Raw genomic sequence first — 21,067 nt, 5'->3', positions numbered from 1 at the left:
GTCAGAGGGTTGAACAGAAAAAGTTTTGAAGGACTTTTTCCTTCCTTGATTCAAATTGCAGGTTTAAAAGCAAAGCGCTCACATCAGCCCAGTATGTGTGCATATCTTTTCTTTTAGTTATGTTCTGATAGAACCCTGTTGAAAAAACCTAAGCAGATTTGAAAGCTGGTAGTAACATCAATTCACCATTAAAAAGCATCTTATGTACTAGAATATTTAGCTTCTTGAGAACAGCCACATTGGTTCTACTAACATGGTTCCAAAACAGCTCTTTTCACCATCAGCCTAGACTAAGATGTTAAGCCCCAGTTCTTAATGCCTCGGTAATCCTCGTGCTGCTTGGCACTACAATCCTTTTTCTTCATTCTTACCAGAAGGTCTTTTTATTCTGAAAATATTTTCATGTAGCAATTGCTAAAACATCCTGGGTAATATTTAAGCAAAACTGAGCTGCCAGAAGCGGTATTTGAACCCACAAGTCCAGGAGAGCATACAACCTGAACGTAGTCCCCCAGACCGCTCAACCATTCGGCAGCTTGCAGATTTTGGTGAGATACCAAAGATCATCGTAAGCATCAACAAAAAAGGTTTATCTTTTTTGACTAAGCAAGCAACTAAAAGCGCTTCAAAACAATAGACGGGAGAGAAGGCATTGTTCGTCTGATAGTGTGCTCCAAGCATGTGCTAACCTGTGTTAAGGGAATCCTGCAAGTAAAGGTTTGAGTGAGTTGTGCACATGATCTAATGTGAATGGTGTGATCCATTTTGATTAATACAAAAGGTTTTATCTATATTTGTAATTCTGCCTGTAATGACAATCAGATCACTACTAAAAAGCGATTTCTACAGAGCAGAATAATAGGGCTAGGTGGAAAGAGTGAAAACTGCAAGATTTTAATTTCCCAAATCATTAAAATTATTTAAAAATTATGCGTGACATCAAACTTTGATTCAAGCAATAGGTATTGTTCTGATAACACATTCCATTCAAGGTATATCCCACCTGTGTAAAGTGGCATTCAAGGTCTCGCTCCCAGGGTAAGAGCATGCAGTCACAGTGACCTACATGGCGATGAAAATTTTCTGCAACCAGAAGAGAATTGGGTCATGTTAAGAGCTTAATTGTTGAAGTGAGATTAAAGGACTATAAAATCTCGACTTTTTGATTTTGGCATTCAGAGGGCTGTAAAGAGAAAGTGTTGAAAGATGCTTTCTCATAGGCAAAAACCACTTTCAGAAGGTTTGATGTTCACGATAGCCTTTACTAAGAAAATTTGGCCTCAGTGAGAATCGAACTCACGACCCCTGGTTTACAAGACCAGTGCTCTAACCCCTGAGCTATGAAGCCTGCATTTTGAAACAGTCCCACAATATTTTTGACCAATTCTATATTCCTTTTTCAAAAATCTTAGAATGTCATAAGTAGGAATGAACCCATGCTTCCTGAAAAGATCATGCGGCCATCCTCAAATACACAAGTCGAAAAAATTGCGAAACTCAAAGAAAGTTTGGTCGTGCTAAGAGTCCAATTCTTGGGATGAAATATAAAGCCTGGAGCAGTTTTTCATTCCCTGGTGCAGCACTGCTTTATATTAGTTGAGGATTTAATAGTCAGAGGGTTGAACAGAAAAAGTTTTGAAGGACTTTTTCCTTCCTTGATTCAAATTGCAGGTTTAAAAGCAAAGCGCTCACATCAGCCCAGTATGTGTGCATATCTTTTCTTTTAGTTATGTTCTGATAGAACCCTGTTGAAAAAACCTAAGCAGATTTGAAAGCTGGTAGTAACATCAATTCACCATTAAAAAGCATCTTATGTACTAGAATATTTAGCTTCTTGAGAACAGCCACATTGGTTCTACTAACATGGTTCCAAAACAGCTCTTTTCACCATCAGCCTAGACTAAGATGTTAAGCCCCAGTTCTTAATGCCTCGGTAATCCTCGTGCTGCTTGGCACTACAATCCTTTTTCTTCATTCTTACCAGAAGGTCTTTTTATTCTGAAAATATTTTCATGTAGCAATTGCTAAAACATCCTGGGTAATATTTAAGCAAAACTGAGCTGCCAGAAGCGGTATTTGAACCCACAAGTCCAGGAGAGCATACAACCTGAACGTAGTCCCCCAGACCGCTCAACCATTCGGCAGCTTGCAGATTTTGGTGAGATACCAAAGATCATCGTAAGCATCAACAAAAAAGGTTTATCTTTTTTGACTAAGCAAGCAACTAAAAGCGCTTCAAAACAATAGACGGGAGAGAAGGCATTGTTCGTCTGATAGTGTGCTCCAAGCATGTGCTAACCTGTGTTAAGGGAATCCTGCAAGTAAAGGTTTGAGTGAGTTGTGCACATGATCTAATGTGAATGGTGTGATCCATTTTGATTAATACAAAAGGTTTTATCTATATTTGTAATTCTGCCTGTAATGACAATCAGATCACTACTAAAAAGCGATTTCTACAGAGCAGAATAATAGGGCTAGGTGGAAAGAGTGAAAACTGCAAGATTTTAATTTCCCAAATCATTAAAATTATTTAAAAATTATGCGTGACATCAAACTTTGATTCAAGCAATAGGTATTGTTCTGATAACACATTCCATTCAAGGTATATCCCACCTGTGTAAAGTGGCATTCAAGGTCTCGCTCCCAGGGTAAGAGCATGCAGTCACAGTGACCTACATGGCGATGAAAATTTTCTGCAACCAGAAGAGAATTGGGTCATGTTAAGAGCTTAATTGTTGAAGTGAGATTAAAGGACTATAAAATCTCGACTTTTTGATTTTGGCATTCAGAGGGCTGTAAAGAGAAAGTGTTGAAAGATGCTTTCTCATAGGCAAAAACCACTTTCAGAAGGTTTGATGTTCACGATAGCCTTTACTAAGAAAATTTGGCCTCAGTGAGAATCGAACTCACGACCCCTGGTTTACAAGACCAGTGCTCTAACCCCTGAGCTATGAAGCCTGCATTTTGAAACAGTCCCACAATATTTTTGACCAATTCTATATTCCTTTTTCAAAAATCTTAGAATGTCATAAGTAGGAATGAACCCATGCTTCCTGAAAAGATCATGCGGCCATCCTCAAATACACAAGTCGAAAAAATTGCGAAACTCAAAGAAAGTTTGGTCGTGCTAAGAGTCCAATTCTTGGGATGAAATATAAAGCCTGGAGCAGTTTTTCATTCCCTGGTGCAGCACTGCTTTATATTAGTTGAGGATTTAATAGTCAGAGGGTTGAACAGAAAAAGTTTTGAAGGACTTTTTCCTTCCTTGATTCAAATTGCAGGTTTAAAAGCAAAGCGCTCACATCAGCCCAGTATGTGTGCATATCTTTTCTTTTAGTTATGTTCTGATAGAACCCTGTTGAAAAAACCTAAGCAGATTTGAAAGCTGGTAGTAACATCAATTCACCATTAAAAAGCATCTTATGTACTAGAATATTTAGCTTCTTGAGAACAGCCACATTGGTTCTACTAACATGGTTCCAAAACAGCTCTTTTCACCATCAGCCTAGACTAAGATGTTAAGCCCCAGTTCTTAATGCCTCGGTAATCCTCGTGCTGCTTGGCACTACAATCCTTTTTCTTCATTCTTACCAGAAGGTCTTTTTATTCTGAAAATATTTTCATGTAGCAATTGCTAAAACATCCTGGGTAATATTTAAGCAAAACTGAGCTGCCAGAAGCGGTATTTGAACCCACAAGTCCAGGAGAGCATACAACCTGAACGTAGTCCCCCAGACCGCTCAACCATTCGGCAGCTTGCAGATTTTGGTGAGATACCAAAGATCATCGTAAGCATCAACAAAAAAGGTTTATCTTTTTTGACTAAGCAAGCAACTAAAAGCGCTTCAAAACAATAGACGGGAGAGAAGGCATTGTTCGTCTGATAGTGTGCTCCAAGCATGTGCTAACCTGTGTTAAGGGAATCCTGCAAGTAAAGGTTTGAGTGAGTTGTGCACATGATCTAATGTGAATGGTGTGATCCATTTTGATTAATACAAAAGGTTTTATCTATATTTGTAATTCTGCCTGTAATGACAATCAGATCACTACTAAAAAGCGATTTCTACAGAGCAGAATAATAGGGCTAGGTGGAAAGAGTGAAAACTGCAAGATTTTAATTTCCCAAATCATTAAAATTATTTAAAAATTATGCGTGACATCAAACTTTGATTCAAGCAATAGGTATTGTTCTGATAACACATTCCATTCAAGGTATATCCCACCTGTGTAAAGTGGCATTCAAGGTCTCGCTCCCAGGGTAAGAGCATGCAGTCACAGTGACCTACATGGCGATGAAAATTTTCTGCAACCAGAAGAGAATTGGGTCATGTTAAGAGCTTAATTGTTGAAGTGAGATTAAAGGACTATAAAATCTCGACTTTTTGATTTTGGCATTCAGAGGGCTGTAAAGAGAAAGTGTTGAAAGATGCTTTCTCATAGGCAAAAACCACTTTCAGAAGGTTTGATGTTCACGATAGCCTTTACTAAGAAAATTTGGCCTCAGTGAGAATCGAACTCACGACCCCTGGTTTACAAGACCAGTGCTCTAACCCCTGAGCTATGAAGCCTGCATTTTGAAACAGTCCCACAATATTTTTGACCAATTCTATATTCCTTTTTCAAAAATCTTAGAATGTCATAAGTAGGAATGAACCCATGCTTCCTGAAAAGATCATGCGGCCATCCTCAAATACACAAGTCGAAAAAATTGCGAAACTCAAAGAAAGTTTGGTCGTGCTAAGAGTCCAATTCTTGGGATGAAATATAAAGCCTGGAGCAGTTTTTCATTCCCTGGTGCAGCACTGCTTTATATTAGTTGAGGATTTAATAGTCAGAGGGTTGAACAGAAAAAGTTTTGAAGGACTTTTTCCTTCCTTGATTCAAATTGCAGGTTTAAAAGCAAAGCGCTCACATCAGCCCAGTATGTGTGCATATCTTTTCTTTTAGTTATGTTCTGATAGAACCCTGTTGAAAAAACCTAAGCAGATTTGAAAGCTGGTAGTAACATCAATTCACCATTAAAAAGCATCTTATGTACTAGAATATTTAGCTTCTTGAGAACAGCCACATTGGTTCTACTAACATGGTTCCAAAACAGCTCTTTTCACCATCAGCCTAGACTAAGATGTTAAGCCCCAGTTCTTAATGCCTCGGTAATCCTCGTGCTGCTTGGCACTACAATCCTTTTTCTTCATTCTTACCAGAAGGTCTTTTTATTCTGAAAATATTTTCATGTAGCAATTGCTAAAACATCCTGGGTAATATTTAAGCAAAACTGAGCTGCCAGAAGCGGTATTTGAACCCACAAGTCCAGGAGAGCATACAACCTGAACGTAGTCCCCCAGACCGCTCAACCATTCGGCAGCTTGCAGATTTTGGTGAGATACCAAAGATCATCGTAAGCATCAACAAAAAAGGTTTATCTTTTTTGACTAAGCAAGCAACTAAAAGCGCTTCAAAACAATAGACGGGAGAGAAGGCATTGTTCGTCTGATAGTGTGCTCCAAGCATGTGCTAACCTGTGTTAAGGGAATCCTGCAAGTAAAGGTTTGAGTGAGTTGTGCACATGATCTAATGTGAATGGTGTGATCCATTTTGATTAATACAAAAGGTTTTATCTATATTTGTAATTCTGCCTGTAATGACAATCAGATCACTACTAAAAAGCGATTTCTACAGAGCAGAATAATAGGGCTAGGTGGAAAGAGTGAAAACTGCAAGATTTTAATTTCCCAAATCATTAAAATTATTTAAAAATTATGCGTGACATCAAACTTTGATTCAAGCAATAGGTATTGTTCTGATAACACATTCCATTCAAGGTATATCCCACCTGTGTAAAGTGGCATTCAAGGTCTCGCTCCCAGGGTAAGAGCATGCAGTCACAGTGACCTACATGGCGATGAAAATTTTCTGCAACCAGAAGAGAATTGGGTCATGTTAAGAGCTTAATTGTTGAAGTGAGATTAAAGGACTATAAAATCTCGACTTTTTGATTTTGGCATTCAGAGGGCTGTAAAGAGAAAGTGTTGAAAGATGCTTTCTCATAGGCAAAAACCACTTTCAGAAGGTTTGATGTTCACGATAGCCTTTACTAAGAAAATTTGGCCTCAGTGAGAATCGAACTCACGACCCCTGGTTTACAAGACCAGTGCTCTAACCCCTGAGCTATGAAGCCTGCATTTTGAAACAGTCCCACAATATTTTTGACCAATTCTATATTCCTTTTTCAAAAATCTTAGAATGTCATAAGTAGGAATGAACCCATGCTTCCTGAAAAGATCATGCGGCCATCCTCAAATACACAAGTCGAAAAAATTGCGAAACTCAAAGAAAGTTTGGTCGTGCTAAGAGTCCAATTCTTGGGATGAAATATAAAGCCTGGAGCAGTTTTTCATTCCCTGGTGCAGCACTGCTTTATATTAGTTGAGGATTTAATAGTCAGAGGGTTGAACAGAAAAAGTTTTGAAGGACTTTTTCCTTCCTTGATTCAAATTGCAGGTTTAAAAGCAAAGCGCTCACATCAGCCCAGTATGTGTGCATATCTTTTCTTTTAGTTATGTTCTGATAGAACCCTGTTGAAAAAACCTAAGCAGATTTGAAAGCTGGTAGTAACATCAATTCACCATTAAAAAGCATCTTATGTACTAGAATATTTAGCTTCTTGAGAACAGCCACATTGGTTCTACTAACATGGTTCCAAAACAGCTCTTTTCACCATCAGCCTAGACTAAGATGTTAAGCCCCAGTTCTTAATGCCTCGGTAATCCTCGTGCTGCTTGGCACTACAATCCTTTTTCTTCATTCTTACCAGAAGGTCTTTTTATTCTGAAAATATTTTCATGTAGCAATTGCTAAAACATCCTGGGTAATATTTAAGCAAAACTGAGCTGCCAGAAGCGGTATTTGAACCCACAAGTCCAGGAGAGCATACAACCTGAACGTAGTCCCCCAGACCGCTCAACCATTCGGCAGCTTGCAGATTTTGGTGAGATACCAAAGATCATCGTAAGCATCAACAAAAAAGGTTTATCTTTTTTGACTAAGCAAGCAACTAAAAGCGCTTCAAAACAATAGACGGGAGAGAAGGCATTGTTCGTCTGATAGTGTGCTCCAAGCATGTGCTAACCTGTGTTAAGGGAATCCTGCAAGTAAAGGTTTGAGTGAGTTGTGCACATGATCTAATGTGAATGGTGTGATCCATTTTGATTAATACAAAAGGTTTTATCTATATTTGTAATTCTGCCTGTAATGACAATCAGATCACTACTAAAAAGCGATTTCTACAGAGCAGAATAATAGGGCTAGGTGGAAAGAGTGAAAACTGCAAGATTTTAATTTCCCAAATCATTAAAATTATTTAAAAATTATGCGTGACATCAAACTTTGATTCAAGCAATAGGTATTGTTCTGATAACACATTCCATTCAAGGTATATCCCACCTGTGTAAAGTGGCATTCAAGGTCTCGCTCCCAGGGTAAGAGCATGCAGTCACAGTGACCTACATGGCGATGAAAATTTTCTTTTTATTCTGAAAATATTTTCATGTAGCAATTGCTAAAACATCCTGGGTAATATTTAAGCAAAACTGAGCTGCCAGAAGCGGTATTTGAACCCACAAGTCCAGGAGAGCATACAACCTGAACGTAGTCCCCCAGACCGCTCAACCATTCGGCAGCTTGCAGATTTTGGTGAGATACCAAAGATCATCGTAAGCATCAACAAAAAAGGTTTATCTTTTTTGACTAAGCAAGCAACTAAAAGCGCTTCAAAACAATAGACGGGAGAGAAGGCATTGTTCGTCTGATAGTGTGCTCCAAGCATGTGCTAACCTGTGTTAAGGGAATCCTGCAAGTAAAGGTTTGAGTGAGTTGTGCACATGATCTAATGTGAATGGTGTGATCCATTTTGATTAATACAAAAGGTTTTATCTATATTTGTAATTCTGCCTGTAATGACAATCAGATCACTACTAAAAAGCGATTTCTACAGAGCAGAATAATAGGGCTAGGTGGAAAGAGTGAAAACTGCAAGATTTTAATTTCCCAAATCATTAAAATTATTTAAAAATTATGCGTGACATCAAACTTTGATTCAAGCAATAGGTATTGTTCTGATAACACATTCCATTCAAGGTATATCCCACCTGTGTAAAGTGGCATTCAAGGTCTCGCTCCCAGGGTAAGAGCATGCAGTCACAGTGACCTACATGGCGATGAAAATTTTCTGCAACCAGAAGAGAATTGGGTCATGTTAAGAGCTTAATTGTTGAAGTGAGATTAAAGGACTATAAAATCTCGACTTTTTGATTTTGGCATTCAGAGGGCTGTAAAGAGAAAGTGTTGAAAGATGCTTTCTCATAGGCAAAAACCACTTTCAGAAGGTTTGATGTTCACGATAGCCTTTACTAAGAAAATTTGGCCTCAGTGAGAATCGAACTCACGACCCCTGGTTTACAAGACCAGTGCTCTAACCCCTGAGCTATGAAGCCTGCATTTTGAAACAGTCCCACAATATTTTTGACCAATTCTATATTCCTTTTTCAAAAATCTTAGAATGTCATAAGTAGGAATGAACCCATGCTTCCTGAAAAGATCATGCGGCCATCCTCAAATACACAAGTCGAAAAAATTGCGAAACTCAAAGAAAGTTTGGTCGTGCTAAGAGTCCAATTCTTGGGATGAAATATAAAGCCTGGAGCAGTTTTTCATTCCCTGGTGCAGCACTGCTTTATATTAGTTGAGGATTTAATAGTCAGAGGGTTGAACAGAAAAAGTTTTGAAGGACTTTTTCCTTCCTTGATTCAAATTGCAGGTTTAAAAGCAAAGCGCTCACATCAGCCCAGTATGTGTGCATATCTTTTCTTTTAGTTATGTTCTGATAGAACCCTGTTGAAAAAACCTAAGCAGATTTGAAAGCTGGTAGTAACATCAATTCACCATTAAAAAGCATCTTATGTACTAGAATATTTAGCTTCTTGAGAACAGCCACATTGGTTCTACTAACATGGTTCCAAAACAGCTCTTTTCACCATCAGCCTAGACTAAGATGTTAAGCCCCAGTTCTTAATGCCTCGGTAATCCTCGTGCTGCTTGGCACTACAATCCTTTTTCTTCATTCTTACCAGAAGGTCTTTTTATTCTGAAAATATTTTCATGTAGCAATTGCTAAAACATCCTGGGTAATATTTAAGCAAAACTGAGCTGCCAGAAGCGGTATTTGAACCCACAAGTCCAGGAGAGCATACAACCTGAACGTAGTCCCCCAGACCGCTCAACCATTCGGCAGCTTGCAGATTTTGGTGAGATACCAAAGATCATCGTAAGCATCAACAAAAAAGGTTTATCTTTTTTGACTAAGCAAGCAACTAAAAGCGCTTCAAAACAATAGACGGGAGAGAAGGCATTGTTCGTCTGATAGTGTGCTCCAAGCATGTGCTAACCTGTGTTAAGGGAATCCTGCAAGTAAAGGTTTGAGTGAGTTGTGCACATGATCTAATGTGAATGGTGTGATCCATTTTGATTAATACAAAAGGTTTTATCTATATTTGTAATTCTGCCTGTAATGACAATCAGATCACTACTAAAAAGCGATTTCTACAGAGCAGAATAATAGGGCTAGGTGGAAAGAGTGAAAACTGCAAGATTTTAATTTCCCAAATCATTAAAATTATTTAAAAATTATGCGTGACATCAAACTTTGATTCAAGCAATAGGTATTGTTCTGATAACACATTCCATTCAAGGTATATCCCACCTGTGTAAAGTGGCATTCAAGGTCTCGCTCCCAGGGTAAGAGCATGCAGTCACAGTGACCTACATGGCGATGAAAATTTTCTGCAACCAGAAGAGAATTGGGTCATGTTAAGAGCTTAATTGTTGAAGTGAGATTAAAGGACTATAAAATCTCGACTTTTTGATTTTGGCATTCAGAGGGCTGTAAAGAGAAAGTGTTGAAAGATGCTTTCTCATAGGCAAAAACCACTTTCAGAAGGTTTGATGTTCACGATAGCCTTTACTAAGAAAATTTGGCCTCAGTGAGAATCGAACTCACGACCCCTGGTTTACAAGACCAGTGCTCTAACCCCTGAGCTATGAAGCCTGCATTTTGAAACAGTCCCACAATATTTTTGACCAATTCTATATTCCTTTTTCAAAAATCTTAGAATGTCATAAGTAGGAATGAACCCATGCTTCCTGAAAAGATCATGCGGCCATCCTCAAATACACAAGTCGAAAAAATTGCGAAACTCAAAGAAAGTTTGGTCGTGCTAAGAGTCCAATTCTTGGGATGAAATATAAAGCCTGGAGCAGTTTTTCATTCCCTGGTGCAGCACTGCTTTATATTAGTTGAGGATTTAATAGTCAGAGGGTTGAACAGAAAAAGTTTTGAAGGACTTTTTCCTTCCTTGATTCAAATTGCAGGTTTAAAAGCAAAGCGCTCACATCAGCCCAGTATGTGTGCATATCTTTTCTTTTAGTTATGTTCTGATAGAACCCTGTTGAAAAAACCTAAGCAGATTTGAAAGCTGGTAGTAACATCAATTCACCATTAAAAAGCATCTTATGTACTAGAATATTTAGCTTCTTGAGAACAGCCACATTGGTTCTACTAACATGGTTCCAAAACAGCTCTTTTCACCATCAGCCTAGACTAAGATGTTAAGCCCCAGTTCTTAATGCCTCGGTAATCCTCGTGCTGCTTGGCACTACAATCCTTTTTCTTCATTCTTACCAGAAGGTCTTTTTATTCTGAAAATATTTTCATGTAGCAATTGCTAAAACATCCTGGGTAATATTTAAGCAAAACTGAGCTGCCAGAAGCGGTATTTGAACCCACAAGTCCAGGAGAGCATACAACCTGAACGTAGTCCCCCAGACCGCTCAACCATTCGGCAGCTTGCAGATTTTGGTGAGATACCAAAGATCATCGTAAGCATCAACAAAAAAGGTTTATCTTTTTTGACTAAGCAAGCAACTAAAAGCGCTTCAAAACAATAGACGGGAGAGAAGGCATTGTTCGTCTGATAGTGTGCTCCAAGCATGTGCTAACCTGTGTTAAGGGAATCCTGCAAGTAAAGGTTTGAGTGAGTTGTGCACATGATCTAATGTGAATGGTGTGATCCATTTTGATTAATACAAAAGGTTTTATCTATATTTGTAATTCTGCCTGTAATGACAATCAGATCACTACTAAAAAGCGATTTCTACAGAGCAGAATAATAGGGCTAGGTGGAAAGAGTGAAAACTGCAAGATTTTAATTTCCCAAATCATTAAAATTATTTAAAAATTATGCGTGACATCAAACTTTGATTCAAGCAATAGGTATTGTTCTGATAACACATTCCATTCAAGGTATATCCCACCTGTGTAAAGTGGCATTCAAGGTCTCGCTCCCAGGGTAAGAGCATGCAGTCACAGTGACCTACATGGCGATGAAAATTTTCTGCAACCAGAAGAGAATTGGGTCATGTTAAGAGCTTAATTGTTGAAGTGAGATTAAAGGACTATAAAATCTCGACTTTTTGATTTTGGCATTCAGAGGGCTGTAAAGAGAAAGTGTTGAAAGATGCTTTCTCATAGGCAAAAACCACTTTCAGAAGGTTTGATGTTCACGATAGCCTTTACTAAGAAAATTTGGCCTCAGTGAGAATCGAACTCACGACCCCTGGTTTACAAGACCAGTGCTCTAACCCCTGAGCTATGAAGCCTGCATTTTGAAACAGTCCCACAATATTTTTGACCAATTCTATATTCCTTTTTCAAAAATCTTAGAATGTCATAAGTAGGAATGAACCCATGCTTCCTGAAAAGATCATGCGGCCATCCTCAAATACACAAGTCGAAAAAATTGCGAAACTCAAAGAAAGTTTGGTCGTGCTAAGAGTCCAATTCTTGGGATGAAATATAAAGCCTGGAGCAGTTTTTCATTCCCTGGTGCAGCACTGCTTTATATTAGTTGAGGATTTAATAGTCAGAGGGTTGAACAGAAAAAGTTTTGAAGGACTTTTTCCTTCCTTGATTCAAATTGCAGGTTTAAAAGCAAAGCGCTCACATCAGCCCAGTATGTGTGCATATCTTTTCTTTTAGTTATGTTCTGATAGAACCCTGTTGAAAAAACCTAAGCAGATTTGAAAGCTGGTAGTAACATCAATTCACCATTAAAAAGCATCTTATGTACTAGAATATTTAGCTTCTTGAGAACAGCCACATTGGTTCTACTAACATGGTTCCAAAACAGCTCTTTTCACCATCAGCCTAGACTAAGATGTTAAGCCCCAGTTCTTAATGCCTCGGTAATCCTCGTGCTGCTTGGCACTACAATCCTTTTTCTTCATTCTTACCAGAAGGTCTTTTTATTCTGAAAATATTTTCATGTAGCAATTGCTAAAACATCCTGGGTAATATTTAAGCAAAACTGAGCTGCCAGAAGCGGTATTTGAACCCACAAGTCCAGGAGAGCATACAACCTGAACGTAGTCCCCCAGACCGCTCAACCATTCGGCAGCTTGCAGATTTTGGTGAGATACCAAAGATCATCGTAAGCATCAACAAAAAAGGTTTATCTTTTTTGACTAAGCAAGCAACTAAAAGCGCTTCAAAACAATAGACGGGAGAGAAGGCATTGTTCGTCTGATAGTGTGCTCCAAGCATGTGCTAACCTGTGTTAAGGGAATCCTGCAAGTAAAGGTTTGAGTGAGTTGTGCACATGATCTAATGTGAATGGTGTGATCCATTTTGATTAATACAAAAGGTTTTATCTATATTTGTAATTCTGCCTGTAATGACAATCAGATCACTACTAAAAAGCGATTTCTACAGAGCAGAATAATAGGGCTAGGTGGAAAGAGTGAAAACTGCAAGATTTTAATTTCCCAAATCATTAAAATTATTTAAAAATTATGCGTGACATCAAACTTTGATTCAAGCAATAGGTATTGTTCTGATAACACATTCCATTCAAGGTATATCCCACCTGTGTAAAGTGGCATTCAAGGTCTCGCTCCCAGGGTAAGAGCATGCAGTCACAGTGACCTACATGGCGATGAAAATTTTCTGCAACCAGAAGAGAATTGGGTCATGTTAAGAGCTTAATTGTTGAAGTGAGATTAAAGGACTATAAAATCTCGACTTTTTGATTTTGGCATTCAGAGGGCTGTAAAGAGAAAGTGTTGAAAGATGCTTTCTCATAGGCAAAAACCACTTTCAGAAGGTTTGATGTTCACGATAGCCTTTACTAAGAAAATTTGGCCTCAGTGAGAATCGAACTCACGACCCCTGGTTTACAAGACCAGTGCTCTAACCCCTGAGCTATGAAGCCTGCATTTTGAAAGAGTCCCACAATATTTTTGACCAATTCTATATTCCTTTTTCAAAAATCTTAGAATGTCATAAGTAGGAATGAACCCATGCTTCCTGAAAAGATCATGCGGCCATCCTCAAATACACAAGTCGAAAAAATTGCGAAACTCAAAGAAAGTTTGGTCGTGCTAAGAGTCCAATTCTTGGGATGAAATATAAAGCCTGGAGCAGTTTTTCATTCCCTGGTGCAGCACTGCTTTATATTAGTTGAGGATTTAATAGTCAGAGGGTTGAACAGAAAAAGTTTTGAAGGACTTTTTCCTTCCTTGATTCAAATTGCAGGTTTAAAAGCAAAGCGCTCACATCAGCCCAGTATGTGTGCATATCTTTTCTTTTAGTTATGTTCTGATAGAACCCTGTTGAAAAAACCTAAGCAGATTTGAAAGCTGGTAGTAACATCAATTCACCATTAAAAAGCATCTTATGTACTAGAATATTTAGCTTCTTGAGAACAGCCACATTGGTTCTACTAACATGGTTCCAAAACAGCTCTTTTCACCATCAGCCTAGACTAAGATGTTAAGCCCCAGTTCTTAATGCCTCGGTAATCCTCGTGCTGCTTGGCACTACAATCCTTTTTCTTCATTCTTACCAGAAGGTCTTTTTATTCTGAAAATATTTTCATGTAGCAATTGCTAAAACATCCTGGGTAATATTTAAGCAAAACTGAGCTGCCAGAAGCGGTATTTGAACCCACAAGTCCAGGAGAGCATACAACCTGAACGTAGTCCCCCAGACCGCTCAACCATTCGGCAGCTTGCAGATTTTGGTGAGATACCAAAGATCATCGTAAGCATCAACAAAAAAGGTTTATCTTTTTTGACTAAGCAAGCAACTAAAAGCGCTTCAAAACAATAGACGGGAGAGAAGGCATTGTTCGTCTGATAGTGTGCTCCAAGCATGTGCTAACCTGTGTTAAGGGAATCCTGCAAGTAAAGGTTTGAGTGAGTTGTGCACATGATCTAATGTGAATGGTGTGATCCATTTTGATTAATACAAAAGGTTTTATCTATATTTGTAATTCTGCCTGTAATGACAATCAGATCACTACTAAAAAGCGATTTCTACAGAGCAGAATAATAGGGCTAGGTGGAAAGAGTGAAAACTGCAAGATTTTAATTTCCCAAATCATTAAAATTATTTAAAAATTATGCGTGACATCAAACTTTGATTCAAGCAATAGGTATTGTTCTGATAACACATTCCATTCAAGGTATATCCCACCTGTGTAAAGTGGCATTCAAGGTCTCGCTCCCAGGGTAAGAGCATGCAGTCACAGTGACCTACATGGCGATGAAAATTTTCTGCAACCAGAAGAGAATTGGGTCATGTTAAGAGCTTAATTGTTGAAGTGAGATTAAAGGACTATAAAATCTCGACTTTTTGATTTTGGCATTCAGAGGGCTGTAAAGAGAAAGTGTTGAAAGATGCTTTCTCATAGGCAAAAACCACTTTCAGAAGGTTTGATGTTCACGATAGCCTTTACTAAGAAAATTTGGCCTCAGTGAGAATCGAACTCACGACCCCTGGTTTACAAGACCAGTGCTCTAACCCCTGAGCTATGAAGCCTGCATTTTGAAACAGTCCCACAATATTTTTGACCAATTCTATATTCCTTTTTCAAAAATCTTAGAATGTCATAAGTAGGAATGAACCCATGCTTCCTGAAAAGATCATGCGGCCATCCTCAAATACACAAGTCGAAAAAATTGCGAAACTCAAAGAAAGTTTGGTCGTGCTAAGAGTCCAATTCTTGGGATGAAATATAAAGCCTGGAGCAGTTTTTCATTCCCTGGTGCAGCACTGCTTTATATTAGTTGAGGATTTAATAGTCAGAGGGTTGAACAGAAAAAGTTTTGAAGGACTTTTTCCTTCCTTGATTCAAATTGCAGGTTTAAAAGCAAAGCGCTCACATCAGCCCAGTATGTGTGCATATCTTTTCTTTTAGTTATGTTCTGATAGAACCCTGTTGAAAAAACCTAAGCAGATTTGAAAGCTGGTAGTAACATCAATTCACCATTAAAAAGCATCTTATGTACTAGAATATTTAGCTTCTTGAGAACAGCCACATTGGTTCTACTAACATGGTTCCAAAACAGCTCTTTTCACCATCAGCCTAGACTAAGATGTTAAGCCCCAGTTCTTAATGCCTCGGTAATCCTCGTGCTGCTTGGCACTACAATCCTTTTTCTTCATTCTTACCAGAAGGTCTTTTTATTCTGAAAATATTTTCATGTAGCAATTGCTAAAACATCCTGGGTAATATTTAAGCAAAACTGAGCTGCCAGAAGCGGTATTTGAACCCACAAGTCCAGGAGAGCATACAACCTGAACGTAGTCCCCCAGACCGCTCAACCATTCGGCAGCTTGCAGATTTTGGTGAGATACCAAAGATCATCGTAAGCATCAACAAAAAAGGTTTATCTTTTTTGACTAAGCAAGCAACTAAAAGCGCTTCAAAACAATAGACGGGAGAGAAGGCATTGTTCGTCTGATAGTGTGCTCCAAGCATGTGCTAACCTGTGTTAAGGGAATCCTGCAAGTAAAGGTTTGAGTGAGTTGTGCACATGATCTAATGTGAATGGTGTGATCCATTTTGATTAATACAAAAGGTTTTATCTATATTTGTAATTCTGCCTGTAATGACAATCAGATCACTACTAAAAAGCGATTTCTACAGAGCAGAATAATAGGGCTAGGTGGAAAGAGTGAAAACTGCAAGATTTTAATTTCCCAAATCATTAAAATTATTTAAAAATTATGCGTGACATCAAACTTTGATTCAAGCAATAGGTATTGTTCTGATAACACATTCCATTCAAGGTATATCCCACCTGTGTAAAGTGGCATTCAAGGTCTCGCTCCCAGGGTAAGAGCATGCAGTCACAGTGACCTACATGGCGATGAAAATTTTCTGCAACCAGAAGAGAATTGGGTCATGTTAAGAGCTTAATTGTTGAAGTGAGATTAAAGGACTATAAAATCTCGACTTTTTGATTTTGGCATTCAGAGGGCTGTAAAGAGAAAGTGTTGAAAGATGCTTTCTCATAGGCAAAAACCACTTTCAGAAGGTTTGATGTTCACGATAGCCTTTACTAAGAAAATTTGGCCTCAGTGAGAATCGAACTCACGACCCCTGGTTTACAAGACCAGTGCTCTAACCCCTGAGCTATGAAGCCTGCATTTTGAAACAGTCCCACAATATTTTTGACCAATTCTATATTCCTTTTTCAAAAATCTTAGAATGTCATAAGTAGGAATGAACCCATGCTTCCTGAAAAGATCATGCGGCCATCCTCAAATACACAAGTCGAAAAAATTGCGAAACTCAAAGAAAGTTTGGTCGTGCTAAGAGTCCAATTCTTGGGATGAAATATAAAGCCTGGAGCAGTTTTTCATTCCCTGGTGCAGCACTGCTTTATATTAGTTGAGGATTTAATAGTCAGAGGGTTGAACAGAAAAAGTTTTGAAGGACTTTTTCCTTCCTTGATTCAAATTGCAGGTTTAAAAGCAAAGCGCTCACATCAGCCCAGTATGTGTGCATATCTTTTCTTTTAGTTATGTTCTGATAGAACCCTGTTGAAAAAACCTAAGCAGATTTGAAAGCTGGTAGTAACATCAATTCACCATTAAAAAGCATCTTATGTACTAGAATATTTAGCTTCTTGAGAACAGCCACATTGGTTCTACTAACATGGTTCCAAAACAGCTCTTTTCACCATCAGCCTAGACTAAGATGTTAAGCCCCAGTTCTTAATGCCTCGGTAATCCTCGTGCTGCTTGGCACTACAATCCTTTTTCTTCATTCTTACCAGAAGGTCTTTTTATTCTGAAAATATTTTCATGTAGCAATTGCTAAAACATCCTGGGTAATATTTAATCAAAACTGAGCTGCCAGAAGCGGTATTTGAACCCACAAGTCCAGGAGAGCATACAACCTGAACGTAGTCCCCCAGACCGCTCAACCATTCGGCAGCTTGCAGATTTTGGTGAGATACCAAAGATCATCGTAAGCATCAACAAAAAAGGTTTATCTTTTTTGACTAAGCAAGCAACTAAAAGCGCTTCAAAACAATAGACGGGAGAGAAGGCATTGTTCGTCTGATAGTGTGCTCCAAGCATGTGCTAACCTGTGTTAAGGGAATCCTGCAAGTAAAGGTTTGAGTGAGTTGTGCACATGATCTAATGTGAATGGTGTGATCCATTTTGATTAATACAAAAGGTTTTATCTATATTTGTAATTCTGCCTGTAATGACAATCAGATCACTACTAAAAAGCGATTTCTACAGAGCAGAATAATAGGGCTAGGTGGAAAGAGTGAAAACTGCAAGATTTTAATTTCCCAAATCATTAAAATTATTTAAAAATTATGCGTGACATCAAACTTTGATTCAAGCAATAGGTATTGTTCTGATAACACATTCCATTCAAGGTATATCCCACCTGTGTAAAGTGGCATTCAAGGTCTCGCTCCCAGGGTAAGAGCATGCAGTCACAGTGACCTACATGGCGATGAAAATTTTCTTTTTATTCTGAAAATATTTTCATGTAGCAATTGCTAAAACATCCTGGGTAATATTTAAGCAAAACTGAGCTGCCAGAAGCGGTATTTGAACCCACAAGTCCAGGAGAGCATACAACCTGAACGTAGTCCCCCAGACCGCTCAACCATTCGGCAGCTTGCAGATTTTGGTGAGATACCAAAGATCATCGTAAGCATCAACAAAAAAGGTTTATCTTTTTTGACTAAGCAAGCAACTAAAAGCGCTTCAAAACAATAGACGGGAGAGAAGGCATTGTTCGTCTGATAGTGTGCTCCAAGCATGTGCTAACCTGTGTTAAGGGAATCCTGCAAGTAAAGGTTTGAGTGAGTTGTGCACATGATCTAATGTGAATGGTGTGATCCATTTTGATTAATACAAAAGGTTTTATCTATATTTGTAATTCTGCCTGTAATGACAATCAGATCACTACTAAAAAGCGATTTCTACAGAGCAGAATAATAGGGCTAGGTGGAAAGAGTGAAAACTGCAAGATTTTAATTTCCCAAATCATTAAAATTATTTAAAAATTATGCGTGACATCAAACTTTGATTCAAGCAATAGGTATTGTTCTGATAACACATTCCATTCAAGGTATATCCCACCTGTGTAAAGTGGCATTCAAGGTCTCGCTCCCAGGGTAAGAGCATGCAGTCACAGTGACCTACATGGCGATGAAAATTTTCTGCAACCAGAAGAGAATTGGGTCATGTTAAGAGCTTAATTGTTGAAGTGAGATTAAAGGACTATAAAATCTCGACTTTTTGATTTTGGCATTCAGAGGGCTGTAAAGAGAAAGTGTTGAAAGATGCTTTCTCATAGGCAAAAACCACTTTCAGAAGGTTTGATGTTCACGATAGCCTTTACTAAGAAAATTTGGCCTCAGTGAGAATCGAACTCACGACCCCTGGTTTACAAGACCAGTGCTCTAACCCCTGAGCTATGAAGCCTGCATTTTGAAACAGTCCCACAATATTTTTGACCAATTCTATATTCCTTTTTCAAAAATCTTAGAATGTCATAAGTAGGAATGAACCCATGCTTCCTGAAAAGATCATGCGGCCATCCTCAAATACACAAGTCGAAAAAATTGCGAAACTCAAAGAAAGTTTGGTCGTGCTAAGAGTCCAATTCTTGGGATGAAATATAAAGCCTGGAGCAGTTTTTCATTCCCTGGTGCAGCACTGCTTTATATTAGTTGAGGATTTAATAGTCAGAGGGTTGAACAGAAAAAGTTTTGAAGGACTTTTTCCTTCCTTGATTCAAATTGCAGGTTTAAAAGCAAAGCGCTCACATCAGCCCAGTATGTGTGCATATCTTTTCTTTTAGTTATGTTCTGATAGAACCCTGTTGAAAAAACCTAAGCAGATTTGAAAGCTGGTAGTAACATCAATTCACCATTAAAAAGCATCTTATGTACTAGAATATTTAGCTTCTTGAGAACAGCCACATTGGTTCTACTAACATGGTTCCAAAACAGCTCTTTTCACCATCAGCCTAGACTAAGATGTTAAGCCCCAGTTCTTAATGCCTCGGTAATCCTCGTGCTGCTTGGCACTACAATCCTTTTTCTTCATTCTTACCAGAAGGTCTTTTTATTCTGAAAATATTTTCATGTAGCAATTGCTAAAACATCCTGGGTAATATTTAAGCAAAACTGAGCTGCCAGAAGCGGTATTTGAACCCACAAGTCCAGGAGAGCATACAACCTGAACGTAGTCCCCCAGACCGCTCAACCATTCGGCAGCTTGCAGATTTTGGTGAGATACCAAAGATCATCGTAAGCATCAACAAAAAAGGTTTATCTTTTTTGACTAAGCAAGCAACTAAAAGCGCTTCAAAACAATAGACGGGAGAGAAGGCATTGTTCGTCTGATAGTGTGCTCCAAGCATGTGCTAACCTGTGTTAAGGGAATCCTGCAAGTAAAGGTTTGAGTGAGTTGTGCACATGATCTAATGTGAATGGTGTGATCCATTTTGATTAATACAAAAGGTTTTATCTATATTTGTAATTCTGCCTGTAATGACAATCAGATCACTACTAAAAAGCGATTTCTACAGAGCAGAATAATAGGGCTAGGTGGAAAGAGTGAAAACTGCAAGATTTTAATTTCCCAAATCATTAAAATTATTTAAAAATTATGCGTGACATCAAACTTTGATTCAAGCAATAGGTATTGTTCTGATAACACATTCCATTCAAGGTATATCCCACCTGTGTAAAGTGGCATTCAAGGTCTCGCTCCCAGGGTAAGAGCATGCAGTCACAGTGACCTACATGGCGATGAAAATTTTCTGCAACCAGAAGAGAATTGGGTCATGTTAAGAGCTTAATTGTTGAAGTGAGATTAAAGGACTATAAAATCTCGACTTTTTGATTTTGGCATTCAGAGGGCTGTAAAGAGAAAGTGTTGAAAGATGCTTTCTCATAGGCAAAAACCACTTTCAGAAGGTTTGATGTTCACGATAGCCTTTACTAAGAAAATTTGGCCTCAGTGAGAATCGAACTCACGACCCCTGGTTTACAAGACCAGTGCTCTAACCCCTGAGCTATGAAGCCTGCATTTTGAAACAGTCCCACAATATTTTTGACCAATTCTATATTCCTTTTTCAAAAATCTTAGAATGTCATAAGTAGGAATGAACCCATGCTTCCTGAAAAGATCATGCGGCCATCCTCAAATACACAAGTCGAAAAAATTGCGAAACTCAAAGAAAGTTTGGTCGTGCTAAGAGTCCAATTCTTGGGATGAAATATAAAGCCTGGAGCAGTTTTTCATTCCCTGGTGCAGCACTGCTTTATATTAGTTGAGGATTTAATAGTCAGAGGGTTGAACAGAAAAAGTTTTGAAGGACTTTTTCCTTCCTTGATTCAAATTGCAGGTTTAAAAGCAAAGCGCTCACATCAGCCCAGTATGTGTGCATATCTTTTCTTTTAGTTATGTTCTGATAGAACCCTGTTGAAAAAACCTAAGCAGATTTGAAAGCTGGTAGTAACATCAATTCACCATTAAAAAGCATCTTATGTACTAGAATATTTAGCTTCTTGAGAACAGCCACATTGGTTCTACTAACATGGTTCCAAAACAGCTCTTTTCACCATCAGCCTAGACTAAGATGTTAAGCCCCAGTTCTTAATGCCTCGGTAATCCTCGTGCTGC

The 21,067-nt window shown here is 38.4% G+C and overlaps 12 non-coding genes across 12 annotated transcripts; all 12 read right to left on the bottom strand.

Moving 5' to 3' along the window:
* Positions 1-1,275: 1,275 nt before the first annotated feature.
* TRNAT-UGU (transfer RNA threonine (anticodon UGU)) lies at positions 1,276-1,348 on the bottom strand. The gene has a single exon. It is a non-coding gene; the product is annotated as a tRNA-Thr (tRNA).
* A 1,537-nt stretch (positions 1,349-2,885) lies between these two features.
* TRNAT-UGU (transfer RNA threonine (anticodon UGU)) lies at positions 2,886-2,958 on the bottom strand. The gene has a single exon. It is a non-coding gene; the product is annotated as a tRNA-Thr (tRNA).
* Positions 2,959-4,495: 1,537 nt separating this feature from the next.
* On the bottom strand, positions 4,496-4,568 carry TRNAT-UGU (transfer RNA threonine (anticodon UGU)). Its single transcript has one exon. It is a non-coding gene; the product is annotated as a tRNA-Thr (tRNA).
* Positions 4,569-6,105: 1,537 nt separating this feature from the next.
* On the bottom strand, positions 6,106-6,178 carry TRNAT-UGU (transfer RNA threonine (anticodon UGU)). Its single transcript has one exon. It is a non-coding gene; the product is annotated as a tRNA-Thr (tRNA).
* Positions 6,179-8,419: 2,241 nt separating this feature from the next.
* Positions 8,420-8,492, bottom strand: TRNAT-UGU (transfer RNA threonine (anticodon UGU)). Its single transcript has one exon. It is a non-coding gene; the product is annotated as a tRNA-Thr (tRNA).
* A 1,537-nt stretch (positions 8,493-10,029) lies between these two features.
* TRNAT-UGU (transfer RNA threonine (anticodon UGU)) lies at positions 10,030-10,102 on the bottom strand. The gene has a single exon. It is a non-coding gene; the product is annotated as a tRNA-Thr (tRNA).
* A 1,537-nt stretch (positions 10,103-11,639) lies between these two features.
* Positions 11,640-11,712, bottom strand: TRNAT-UGU (transfer RNA threonine (anticodon UGU)). The gene has a single exon. It is a non-coding gene; the product is annotated as a tRNA-Thr (tRNA).
* Positions 11,713-13,249: 1,537 nt separating this feature from the next.
* Positions 13,250-13,322, bottom strand: TRNAT-UGU (transfer RNA threonine (anticodon UGU)). Its single transcript has one exon. It is a non-coding gene; the product is annotated as a tRNA-Thr (tRNA).
* Positions 13,323-14,859: 1,537 nt separating this feature from the next.
* TRNAT-UGU (transfer RNA threonine (anticodon UGU)) lies at positions 14,860-14,932 on the bottom strand. The gene has a single exon. It is a non-coding gene; the product is annotated as a tRNA-Thr (tRNA).
* Positions 14,933-16,469: 1,537 nt separating this feature from the next.
* TRNAT-UGU (transfer RNA threonine (anticodon UGU)) lies at positions 16,470-16,542 on the bottom strand. Its single transcript has one exon. It is a non-coding gene; the product is annotated as a tRNA-Thr (tRNA).
* A 2,241-nt stretch (positions 16,543-18,783) lies between these two features.
* TRNAT-UGU (transfer RNA threonine (anticodon UGU)) lies at positions 18,784-18,856 on the bottom strand. The gene has a single exon. It is a non-coding gene; the product is annotated as a tRNA-Thr (tRNA).
* A 1,537-nt stretch (positions 18,857-20,393) lies between these two features.
* TRNAT-UGU (transfer RNA threonine (anticodon UGU)) lies at positions 20,394-20,466 on the bottom strand. The gene has a single exon. It is a non-coding gene; the product is annotated as a tRNA-Thr (tRNA).
* Between the last annotated feature and the right edge of the window lie 601 nt (positions 20,467-21,067).

Source organism: Eleutherodactylus coqui, unplaced genomic scaffold (genome assembly GCF_035609145.1).
Source record: "Eleutherodactylus coqui strain aEleCoq1 unplaced genomic scaffold, aEleCoq1.hap1 HAP1_SCAFFOLD_199, whole genome shotgun sequence".
NCBI lineage: Eukaryota > Metazoa > Chordata > Amphibia > Anura > Eleutherodactylidae > Eleutherodactylus > Eleutherodactylus coqui.
Note: the sequence above shows the minus strand (reverse complement) of the source record. Positions and strands in the feature narration are given on the sequence as shown.